This window comes from Medicago sativa, chromosome 8 (assembly GCF_051527215.1).
Source record: "Medicago sativa cultivar Bolivia chromosome 8, Bolivia_mono, whole genome shotgun sequence".
NCBI lineage: Eukaryota > Viridiplantae > Streptophyta > Magnoliopsida > Fabales > Fabaceae > Medicago > Medicago sativa.
In genome coordinates, this window is record NC_140756.1 from 52,634,417 (window position 1) to 52,644,514 (window position 10,098).

Below are 10,098 nucleotides of genomic sequence, written 5' to 3' on the forward strand. Positions count from 1 at the left end.
TGCTTTGATTTGATTTCATCACTCTTTTATTTCTATCTTTCTTCTTCCCTTTTTGCCTTTTAAGTTTGTTTTTTGGGAAAAGACTAGTGGGGCAAACAGATAAATAAATATAAGGATAATAGAGAGAGAAAGGGAGAGGTTAAGACCATGCAAGGTGGGGAACATATTCATATAGATGTTGAAATTAAAAGTATGTTCATAGGTAAGTAGGTTTCATAAGGGGTGTTCCTTGCTTTAAATAGGATTAGAAATTACAAAACTTTCCAATATAAACAGTATTTTGAGAAGGCTAGCAGTGACTTGTGGACCATCATTGGTTTTCTCTAGATAGTGCTGTGTGATGTGCAGATACAACAATGTTTTTGCAGAATTGAAATTTGACTTAAATTCTCTAATTTGTGAGGTTGTATGAAAAAATTAAGAGGAATAGGTAAACTGGTCCCATTAACAAATGCATCTAAAAAGAGAGAAGGATGGTGTGTCATGTCCCCCTACAATTGACCCCCCATGAAGAGTGGAAAGGGAATTACATAATTATGTCTTGTTTAACAGTTTGTTTGTTTGGCCCCCTTCTATTCTCTACCTTATTGAAAGAAGTGGATGAACATAAGAACAGCTGAGTTTGCCCCCACAATTTCCTCTTCAATGAACTCATATTTAATTTAATGTTCCTTCCATGATGGTTGGTATTGGTTACAAGTACCTAGACATTGTCTGTGATGTCCTTTTTCTTTAATTTGGAAAATTTAAACGAGTTAGGTTCTAGAGATCAGCACTATCGGTAATACCTCAAAGTTTAGAGAGCGGTAACAGAGGTATTTACATATTATCCACCAACTAAGTTCTCAAATCAACAAAAGGGTTAAACTTAGGTTCTTATTGCATCCGACATAAATCCTTTACCAACTAGACCAACCTGCGTGGACATTGTCTATGATAGACTTAACCAATGCCTCATGCCATATTGTTAGTTTTCATTTCTCTATATCTGAAGTGGAGAAAAGAAAGTCATGAATATGAGTGTGTGGGACATGCAAATACATGTAAGGATTTACAGTTTGTAGGCTGAAAAGGATAATCCAATGTTGTGTGTGAATACCGTCAATATTTGAGGGATGATTTTGCAACTTGCAAGATGATATTTGTTGCTACAGAGCTACATTTTATTATATATAATACAGATCCTTGACTATAAAATCTTTTGGAAAGTTATAACATATGGGAAATGTCTATAGTCAAGAACACCATATTAATGTTTTCTTTATATTCCATAGTGGGGGTTGAAGCAGGTTCATTATCAGCCAATTTAGATGATAATGGCAAACAACATCTCTGTCCATCTTTACATATTGTAATACCAATGAGTACATTGTCAGAAACAGCTCTTCACTAAAAAATTAAGGGCATTATTAGAAACATTAACAAGCACTTTAATTTTCATCCATCGTTAGTAACTTTCTACATTATTTAGAAAAAAAGTTGTCACATCATTAAAGTTACTAAGATATCTCACTGTTGATAAATATAATATACTTTAAACTGTTTTCAAATCTAAGAACACTAATATTCACTACAATTATACAACTGTTGGTGAATCAAACATTAAATCTTTCAGTAAAAGAGACTAAAGCACACCTTTAAGAAACAATTAGAACAGAAATTATAAACTGTCATGGAGTTGAGATTATAATAAGAAACTCTACTCAAATACCAAAATACTTCCATCCCATGAGCATGAAGCAATAACATTAGGCAAAACTGGGTGGAAGGCAATGTCCATGCATGCTTGGTTAAAGGCCTTTATTTTCTTCAAAACTTTGGATGACTGATAATCATAAAGGTAAATAGATCCATCTGAAGAGCCAGATGCAAGCTTCTTCCCATCTAAGCTGAAATTGCACTTAATTGGGAACCCAGAAACCCCATGGTTCTCATATCTCTTATATTTGTTGAGTCTGTATGGTGGGTAGGTACTAAAGATAGCAACATAATTCCCGTTTGATTGCGCGACAAAAACTGGATCAAAGGGGTGAATTCTAATGCAAGGACAAGTATAAGCTTCCACATAAACCTGATTCAGAAGTATAACATGTTAATTAAAATTTAAACTAAAAGTCTTAACAAAGTTTATTCATATATATGGTCAAATTGATATTAATAACTGCACACTCTAGAATGCATATAGCACCATTAGCACTTCTGTGTCGAGTTTTATCTCAGCATTAATATTAGATAAAAGTCTTCAGAAGAGGTAAAAAATGACGTTTCAAAATATTTGTTATTACTGCAGATTAATATTAGATAAAAGTCTTCGGAAGAGGTAAAAAATGACCTTTCAAAATATTTGTTATTACTGCAGATCATGTTTAAATTTAACAAACTTATTAATCTTCTTAGAAATGTGAGTTCTGCATGAATATTATTACCTTGCACCCATCAACCAATCTCAATATTCAACAAAACGACAGAGTCCCTCGAGCAAAGACAAGTTTACATAAATATAAAATGTAGATAAAAATTTTGGTAGATTAATCTGATATGTAGATGGTTAACAAAACGGCAGAGTCCCTTCGTTGCAAGTGTTTTTGGGTTGTGTCTTTGTTTTTAGGACCATCAATGTGTTTTCTATTCATCAGTGCAACCCAGAACCACAATTAGCTGCCTCCGTTGCTGCCAAAGAGGTCTTTTTGTTTGCTGTTAATGTAATGTGCTGCTATTTTTACTCATTTTTCTGGGTTGGAACCGATTAAATACTAACATAAACACGGACCATAGAAATGACACAAACATGAGCAGTGTCTAAATATAGGACACCGGGAATTGACGTTTGTGAAGCATATAACAGGAGCATTCAAATACAGGAATAGGATCAAGATTATCTCCTCTTACGTACCCACTTGATAAGCCTCCAACATATATACACGTGTGGGAGACATAGGATGAACAGGTGAACGGACAACATACTGGAGTCTATGTGAGATCTTTCTTAACATTATTTAATATTTCTTGTCTATATTTCATGCCAACATTTATCCAAGTTATTTAAAAACATAACGGAAGGTTTTTTTTTACAAGATCCGTGTTTACTTATGTGTCAAGTCATAGTTGGGGAGTTAAAGGTGTCGAATGGGTGTCCCAACAGTGTTTGGTGTGGTGAGTGTCAAGTTGTAACTAGTCCCTTAGCCTATAAACATGTCAAAAGACACCCCAGTCTCTCTGACTCCGAATCCAACAATCTCCCAATTATGCACTCTGATTCTAAGAGGCAGATCCCTTGGTCTATAAACCAACAAGCCACCCATTTAGAACGTGTATACTAGGCTGCATTGAAAACAGTATGGATGGCAGTTCCAATTAGGAAATAATAAGTGGTAGAATTACTTGATGGCGGTAGTTAGGAAATAATTAGACAAAACAGTTTAATGGCAGTTATGAATAAAAATTATAGCAGTTATTTATTAAGAATATGTGATAGTTAACACCAGCCAAGTATTGGTATAATACAACATAACATGCATCGACTGGTACTTCTGATTTTGAAGCAATCTATGGGGGCCGCCTACGGTAGTTACTAATTTTTAAATGGGAGAAACAAGGGTGGAAGTGGTGAAAAGAGAGCTACATCACAGATATGAGGCTCTGCACCAACCGAAACATCATTTACAACGGGCACAAGTGAGAATGAAGGTGCAAGCTCACAGACAGCACACTGTAGGAGCCCGATCAACCCGAAGCTGGCTCCTCCGTGGCCCTTTGCAAATCTTGGAGAAGTTGGGATGGTGGCCTACAGGCTTCTGTTTCCTGAAACATCCCGTGTTCATTCAGTGTTTGACGTCCGTCTTCTCGAAGAAGTAAAGAACTACTGTGTGGAGCAGGAGTTACCGCAAGACTTGGAGGGTGACAACACCAAGTCTCAGGAAACTAAGAGAGTGTTGGCTACTCACACTGTTAAAAAGGGAGAAGATGAAGTTAGCCAAATGCTGATTCAGTCGAAGGGAGGAGGCATGCAATATTCAAAGTCAACACCCTGCTTTCCGATTGGAGGACAAGTTAGCTGTTCCAGGAGGTGGAAATGATAGTCCCAGATGCTGATTAGGCTCCTCATGCACCAATTCCCAGTCAGGCAGGCAGTGTGGAGGGTCTACACTAGGAGAGTCAAGAGTGGAAAAGGAGGGAGTGGGGAAAATGCCGCTGCAGAGGTGGCAGGAAAGGATGAGTGATGAGTGCTGAATGCATGTGCAAGGGAATTTTGAGTAACAATTTTTTATAAGAGAATAGGCAAGAGAGAGGTAACTTGGAGACTATTATAGTTAGTTACAGGCAGAGTCTGAGTACTCTGAAAGAGTTGTGCTCTAGTCAGGAGAGAATTCCTCTTTCTTTTGTAATCTATTACCTTGATTTCAATAGTACATTCCCATATTTGATCCATTGCTATTTTTCTTTGTTAGTTTTTCATTATTCGCCTCTGTTCTCTATCAGTTTTAGTATAATTTTTCATTTTAGTAGGATACAATCCTTGTTACGATCCTATGTTTTACGATCTTGCAACCCCCTCCCGATCCTAGGTAATTATTTTGGTAGGATCTTACAATCCTCGTTATGATCTTATGTTTTATGATCTTGCTACGCCCTTCCCTAACCTAGGCAAGATCTCGATCTTGGCAATATTGGACAATTGAATGGAAAAGTGGATTGAAACAAAGAAAGAAGCGTCCGATGTTATTATCTTACCAGGCTGCAGTTATTGTACTAGACAGTTGTTGAATAAAGACAGAAATGGAAGGAAAAGTCAGTGGCCATTTTATTTTGGGACTGGATATTGATTAGGAGACACCAAGATCCTTGAATTCTTCGAAGAGAGAGACCAAGACTCTCGAACTTCTTGGATAAGAGTTGCCTTGTAACAGAAAACTAACTCTTTCTTTAGTTTGTGTTATTTCTCAATTCTGGTGTGTTATCTTGTAACATTGCCGTTTCTCTGTTTCTGATACAAAATTCCAGTGTTTCACTGTAATGAACTAATATAGATGCCATTTTCTATCAGAATTGTAGAGGGATTGTGGTGCAGCAAGAGAGCGATGAAGTCCGAGCCATGATTATAGACTTGAACTCTTAGCCCCACAAGAGGAAGTTATGTTCATTAAGCTTCTGTGACTTGATAGAAAACATCACTAATATTAAAATCAGGAAATAAGGAATAATGATCGAAACATCTCTGGTGATCGGAGAATGAGTATGCAGAGAAGAAGATTAAAACAGAGGTGGTGGTGGATAATTTTCGAACAAGGCTATCGGTGACCTAGGGATCTTGAGACAATCTTAGATTTCAGAGTTTAAATGAAAGAGAATATAGCTTCAAGAGAAAAATGAAAATTGTATTAAATTAGTAAAAAAATATTAATATTGATATTCTTTTAAAACGGCCAATCCAGTCATATATTAAACATAGATTCCGATCCAATCACAATCCAGCCATGGTTGGTTGAACCACTAAATCTAGAATAAGTCAATTTACTGGTTCAGTTATAAGTCTGGTTTTAACTTTTAAATCCGTTACTAGCACTTGCAAGCTTTGAAAACTTTTACTAAGATATTTCCATTATTAAATTCCCTCTAGAACAATTTATTGCTACATAATAGTTGTAATCAATATCAGTAATGCAGCCTACACTAATGATAAGCAACTTTCACAACAATTTTGCAGAAATTACGTGAACTGTAAAACAATAGTAGAGTTATCTCACCTGATTAGACAATGGTACCTGTCTTGACACATCCCAAACGATAATAGAATTCTCACTGATATTGCTCCCAGATACATCACTTGAAGAAATGAATTGCTTCCCATTTGTTGTAAACTCAACATCTAGAATAGAACCTAAATTTCGATTATAGTTATGCACAGCTTTGCCAGTTCTGATATCCCATAGCTTGATATGGCCCTTTGATCCCCCAGAAAAGGAAGAGACTTGAATTGTCTGGATGGAACTTTATAACTCCAACAATTTGATCTTCTTTGAAAACCTGAGTTTCCATCCCCTTTTCAACATCAACCAACCTTGATGTGCAATCATATCCACAAGAAAGCAAGAAGTGTCCTTGTTGAGACCATTTCACATCTTTCACTGCTGCATTGTGGAAATTTAGCGCACATGCTTTCTTCTTATCATTGCTCCATACATTCCATATGAAGACCACATTGTCCATCCCAGCAGATGCAAGGAGGTGAGCTGCAAGGTAACTACAATGAACAGATCATTACTAATAACATATAGAGCAATGATATATCTCTTGCTCTGGTCTATCCTCTCCTACATGTGTGAGTGTGTGATACTTTTAAAATATTTTAACTTTGTATTTACTCTTGTTGTGAATAAATACATGCTTCAAGCAAAAATATATAATACAATACTTTCACCATTAAGAAACAGTATAAGAAAATTATTATTTCCTAAAAGTATGCCATATCACAAACGGGGCAACAGCTTGTAAACTTTGAGAATTTACCATGAGTTGATGACCAATGTATAGCATTGACAGCTCTAGTATGTCCAGATAGAGTTGCAGATAGCTTGTCAGGTACCGAGTTCAGGTTTTGATGACCCTTTGCTTTACTTTTCAACGATGCTACAATGTTATGGGGTATATCAGCCTCCGAGATACTACCTATATTTATGAACAAGAAAAAGGTCAGAGTAGTTGTCTCTAACACGGTTTAAAGTTCAATATATAAATGGGGGAATATATAGAATGATAAAAATATCAAGCAAATCTATATCTGAGAAAACTACCATCAAGAAAAGGTCACGCTCCGTCTGAGGAAATAAAGAAATTGCAATTATACAAGCTAATCACTCAGCCAGAGCCTCAGATTATAAGATACAGAATGCTGAATGTTTGATGCTTCTACTGACCGTTCTCACTAAATACAAGCGGAAGTCATTAAATTTGGAACTAGATTTCGGATTAAGATAAAGTCATGCCAAATGAAGTTGAAACTTATATTTAAAGCAATGGGTCTCTTATGTCCCCTTTGCTATTAATTACCTTGTTTTCAATTTATTCAATTCACTGAAATACCTTAACTAAACACTAAGTTGGGAGAATAATGAGTGGAATTTATATCAAGGAACGTAGATAAAATTATGAAATAAAATTTGTATTTCATAATGTTCTACCTCAAATAATGTTATACAGATTATGGGCTAGTTTGGATAAACTTGCTAGCACTTAATAAAATATATATTAAAAGAATCTTGTAATAACTATGAGGTTTCTAAACTACTTCTCAATTTCATATAAATTGAAATATCTTCTGTATTTTGAGTTTTTCAAAATCAATACCATTTTACTTCTCCATAGACATCTATATGTACATACGAACTTTTCAGGGGTAAAGAACCATTACTTATTTTAATTGAGAAGCTCTTATAAGCTAAAAGTTAATCCAAAACAAGTCATAAAGCTTGCACTGTCTTTTCGCACTTAGGCGCACAGCGTGCCATTGGTAATGATTCTACTACGGTGCCACAAACTCGCAAACTGATCCTAAGTAATCGTTGTTGTTCATTAGATTCCGAGAGGAACTAATTTGTTAGGATTGGGGAATTGCTGCGATTCTTCCTGAATAGCCTGGATTCTCCCTTCGAATCTCTTTTTCTTTGTCCTTTTGGTAGGTAATTATGCTTAATTTACCCAAGTTTAATAAGAAAAAATGTTTAATTCCTAACCCTAGATTACTATGGACCATGATATACCCACATAAAGGCGTATCAGATATGTGTATTAGTGGCAGCCACTGTATTATAGATATGTCTGTGATTATTTACTGACTGATGCATGAATATGTATGATTAAGCCAAGTAAGCTTTTCTAATTTTTCTCATATTGTGTTTGCTTCGTCCGACGGGTGGAGAAGAGGGGATTTTCGGTCGTGAAGGGAAAACGATGAATTATTACAGTATTCTATAATTTGGAGAAAGGGATAATAATGAATCAGGAAAGAGTATGAAATAATATCAAAGTTTTAAATCAAGGTCACGTAAATATCCTTCATAATGATGATAATTGTGGTCAAATACCGGTTATCCGGCCACAACTGAAGTCAGGGTATGGCTGTAGAAACATCAAAAACAACTGATGCCGTTGACCGATTTGTTTCCACGTATGAATCATATTAGTGGCGCCTTCTCTTCCTGTTGTCAATCATCCCAATGGCAACTTATGATAGTTAGGACTTAGTTTCATGTTTTGTAGGAAAAGGCATTGTTTTCTTGTAACAATCTTATTGAACTTTAGCTTGAGGGGAGTGTTAGAATCATTCATATATTTATTATAAGGATTAGAACCATAGATTAGGATTTGAATTAACAAATCATATCGATTAGAATTCATTGTATTAATTTTATTCTTGTTCTGGACCGAATTTCAGCTCATACAACGGTCCAATTCAACAGGCTCATTAATCCAATACACTGCGTAATGAGTGGTTGTGGAAGGCCCCTACTGCACAGGAACACCGCCCCGGGCTGATCCTGATCGTTGAACCTATCTCTAACTCCCGCATCCGTCGCTGGATTTCAGAAGCAGTTACGCTGAGCTCAGCTATATAAGCATAGCTCCACGCCACTTCACACATTTTCTCACACTTCTCTCTCAAGTTCACATACTATGTTGAACATCGGAGTGGTTAGCTGTTTTGCAGGTTTCTTCCCCACAGTAGACGAACACCAGATCGTCATCAGTACAGATGTCGAGATCGGTCATCCTAGTCCTATTCCCGCACAGATCAATTCTATATGCTATTATAAATAGAGGTGAGGGTTGTTTGATTGGACACACAGAAACTATGAAGCACGGATACGGGCACCGGACATGACACTGACACTGCCACGGCACTGGCAGGCCGATACCGCTAATAATTTGTGAAAACTACATAATTCAGTGTAATCATATGTGTTGGTGTTGGACACGCGTCACTAGCCTAATTCGAGGAGTGTCCGTGCTACAGAAATCACAAATTCAACGTGATAAGTTAAATATGTGAATCGATATACTTTGCTGCATCCATTTCTTAAATTCTTTTCTATTTTGAACAAGAAAATTAAATTGAAAGTGAAATGCGAAACAAGTAGTAGAAAATGAAAAGAAAAATAGTACCAGAAAGTGTGAAAGAAGACGATTGTGATGAAGAAATGGTAGTTGTAGTAGAGATTGATGATGATGATGATGCGCGTTGTCTTTTGGAAACGTAACTACCTGGAAGAACGAGAGAAGGAGAAGGGAGATAGGGTTTTGGTGGGTATGAAGGAGTCTGACATGATTTCAGTCGTTTGGGTTTTTCTTCTTCATCTGAGGAATTTGAATAAGCGCTGCGCAGAAGATCCATATGTTTGTGTGTTCTCTTCTGCTGCTCACAGTTCAAATTTCTGTTTTATTTCTTCCTCTTGTTAGGTTTTCAAGGAAGAGGGAGCATCAGGTTCATAGTTCAACCGGTTCACTGTGATTGAACCGGACAATTAATTATTAAATTTTTCTAATTACACTCCATAAGTATTCTTGGTTCAGGTAAATTGAGATTAAGTGTGCATATTTAAACTCAGTTTAAATATGACATGTAAACTTAGTTTAAGTATGTCATGTAAACCGAGTTTGAGTGTACATATTTCAACTCAAATTTAAGTAGGTTATGTGAACTTAGTTTAAGTATGTCATGTAAACCGAGTTTAAATTAATGTTAACGTGTGCGTGTTGTACCATCAAATAACTGTCGTTGTACAAATCATTACATAACAACGTTGAACAATAAGAAATTTTTGAAACTCAAGCATCATTGAAAAAGAAGAAAAAATTCACTTATTTATATGCAATCGAGTATCGATAAAAGATGTTTTGATTCACTCGTCAATCTTCTATAGATATTGATTGAATATTCATGATTGTTTGTGGGTCAGAGAGGGTGAAATTTTAGAGTGACATTGAATGAAATCAAGGTTTTAAGAAAATTTGCATAAAAAGACAATTTTGGTATTATTGAAAACTTTTAAGTAAATTTGGGCGTAACAAAAAATACATGGCGTGTGAATAGAAAAATTCTTG

The 10,098-nt window shown here is 35.9% G+C and overlaps 1 pseudogene across 1 annotated transcript; it reads right to left on the reverse strand.

Moving 5' to 3' along the window:
* Positions 1-1,434: 1,434 nt before the first annotated feature.
* LOC146899459 (uncharacterized) lies at positions 1,435-9,441 on the reverse strand (annotated as a pseudogene). The gene is made up of 4 exons (XR_015022314.1): positions 9,160-9,441; positions 6,508-6,666; positions 5,745-6,230; positions 1,435-2,071 (listed from the first exon to the last, which is right to left on the reverse strand). The product of XR_015022314.1 is annotated as an uncharacterized LOC146899459 (transcript).
* Between the last annotated feature and the right edge of the window lie 657 nt (positions 9,442-10,098).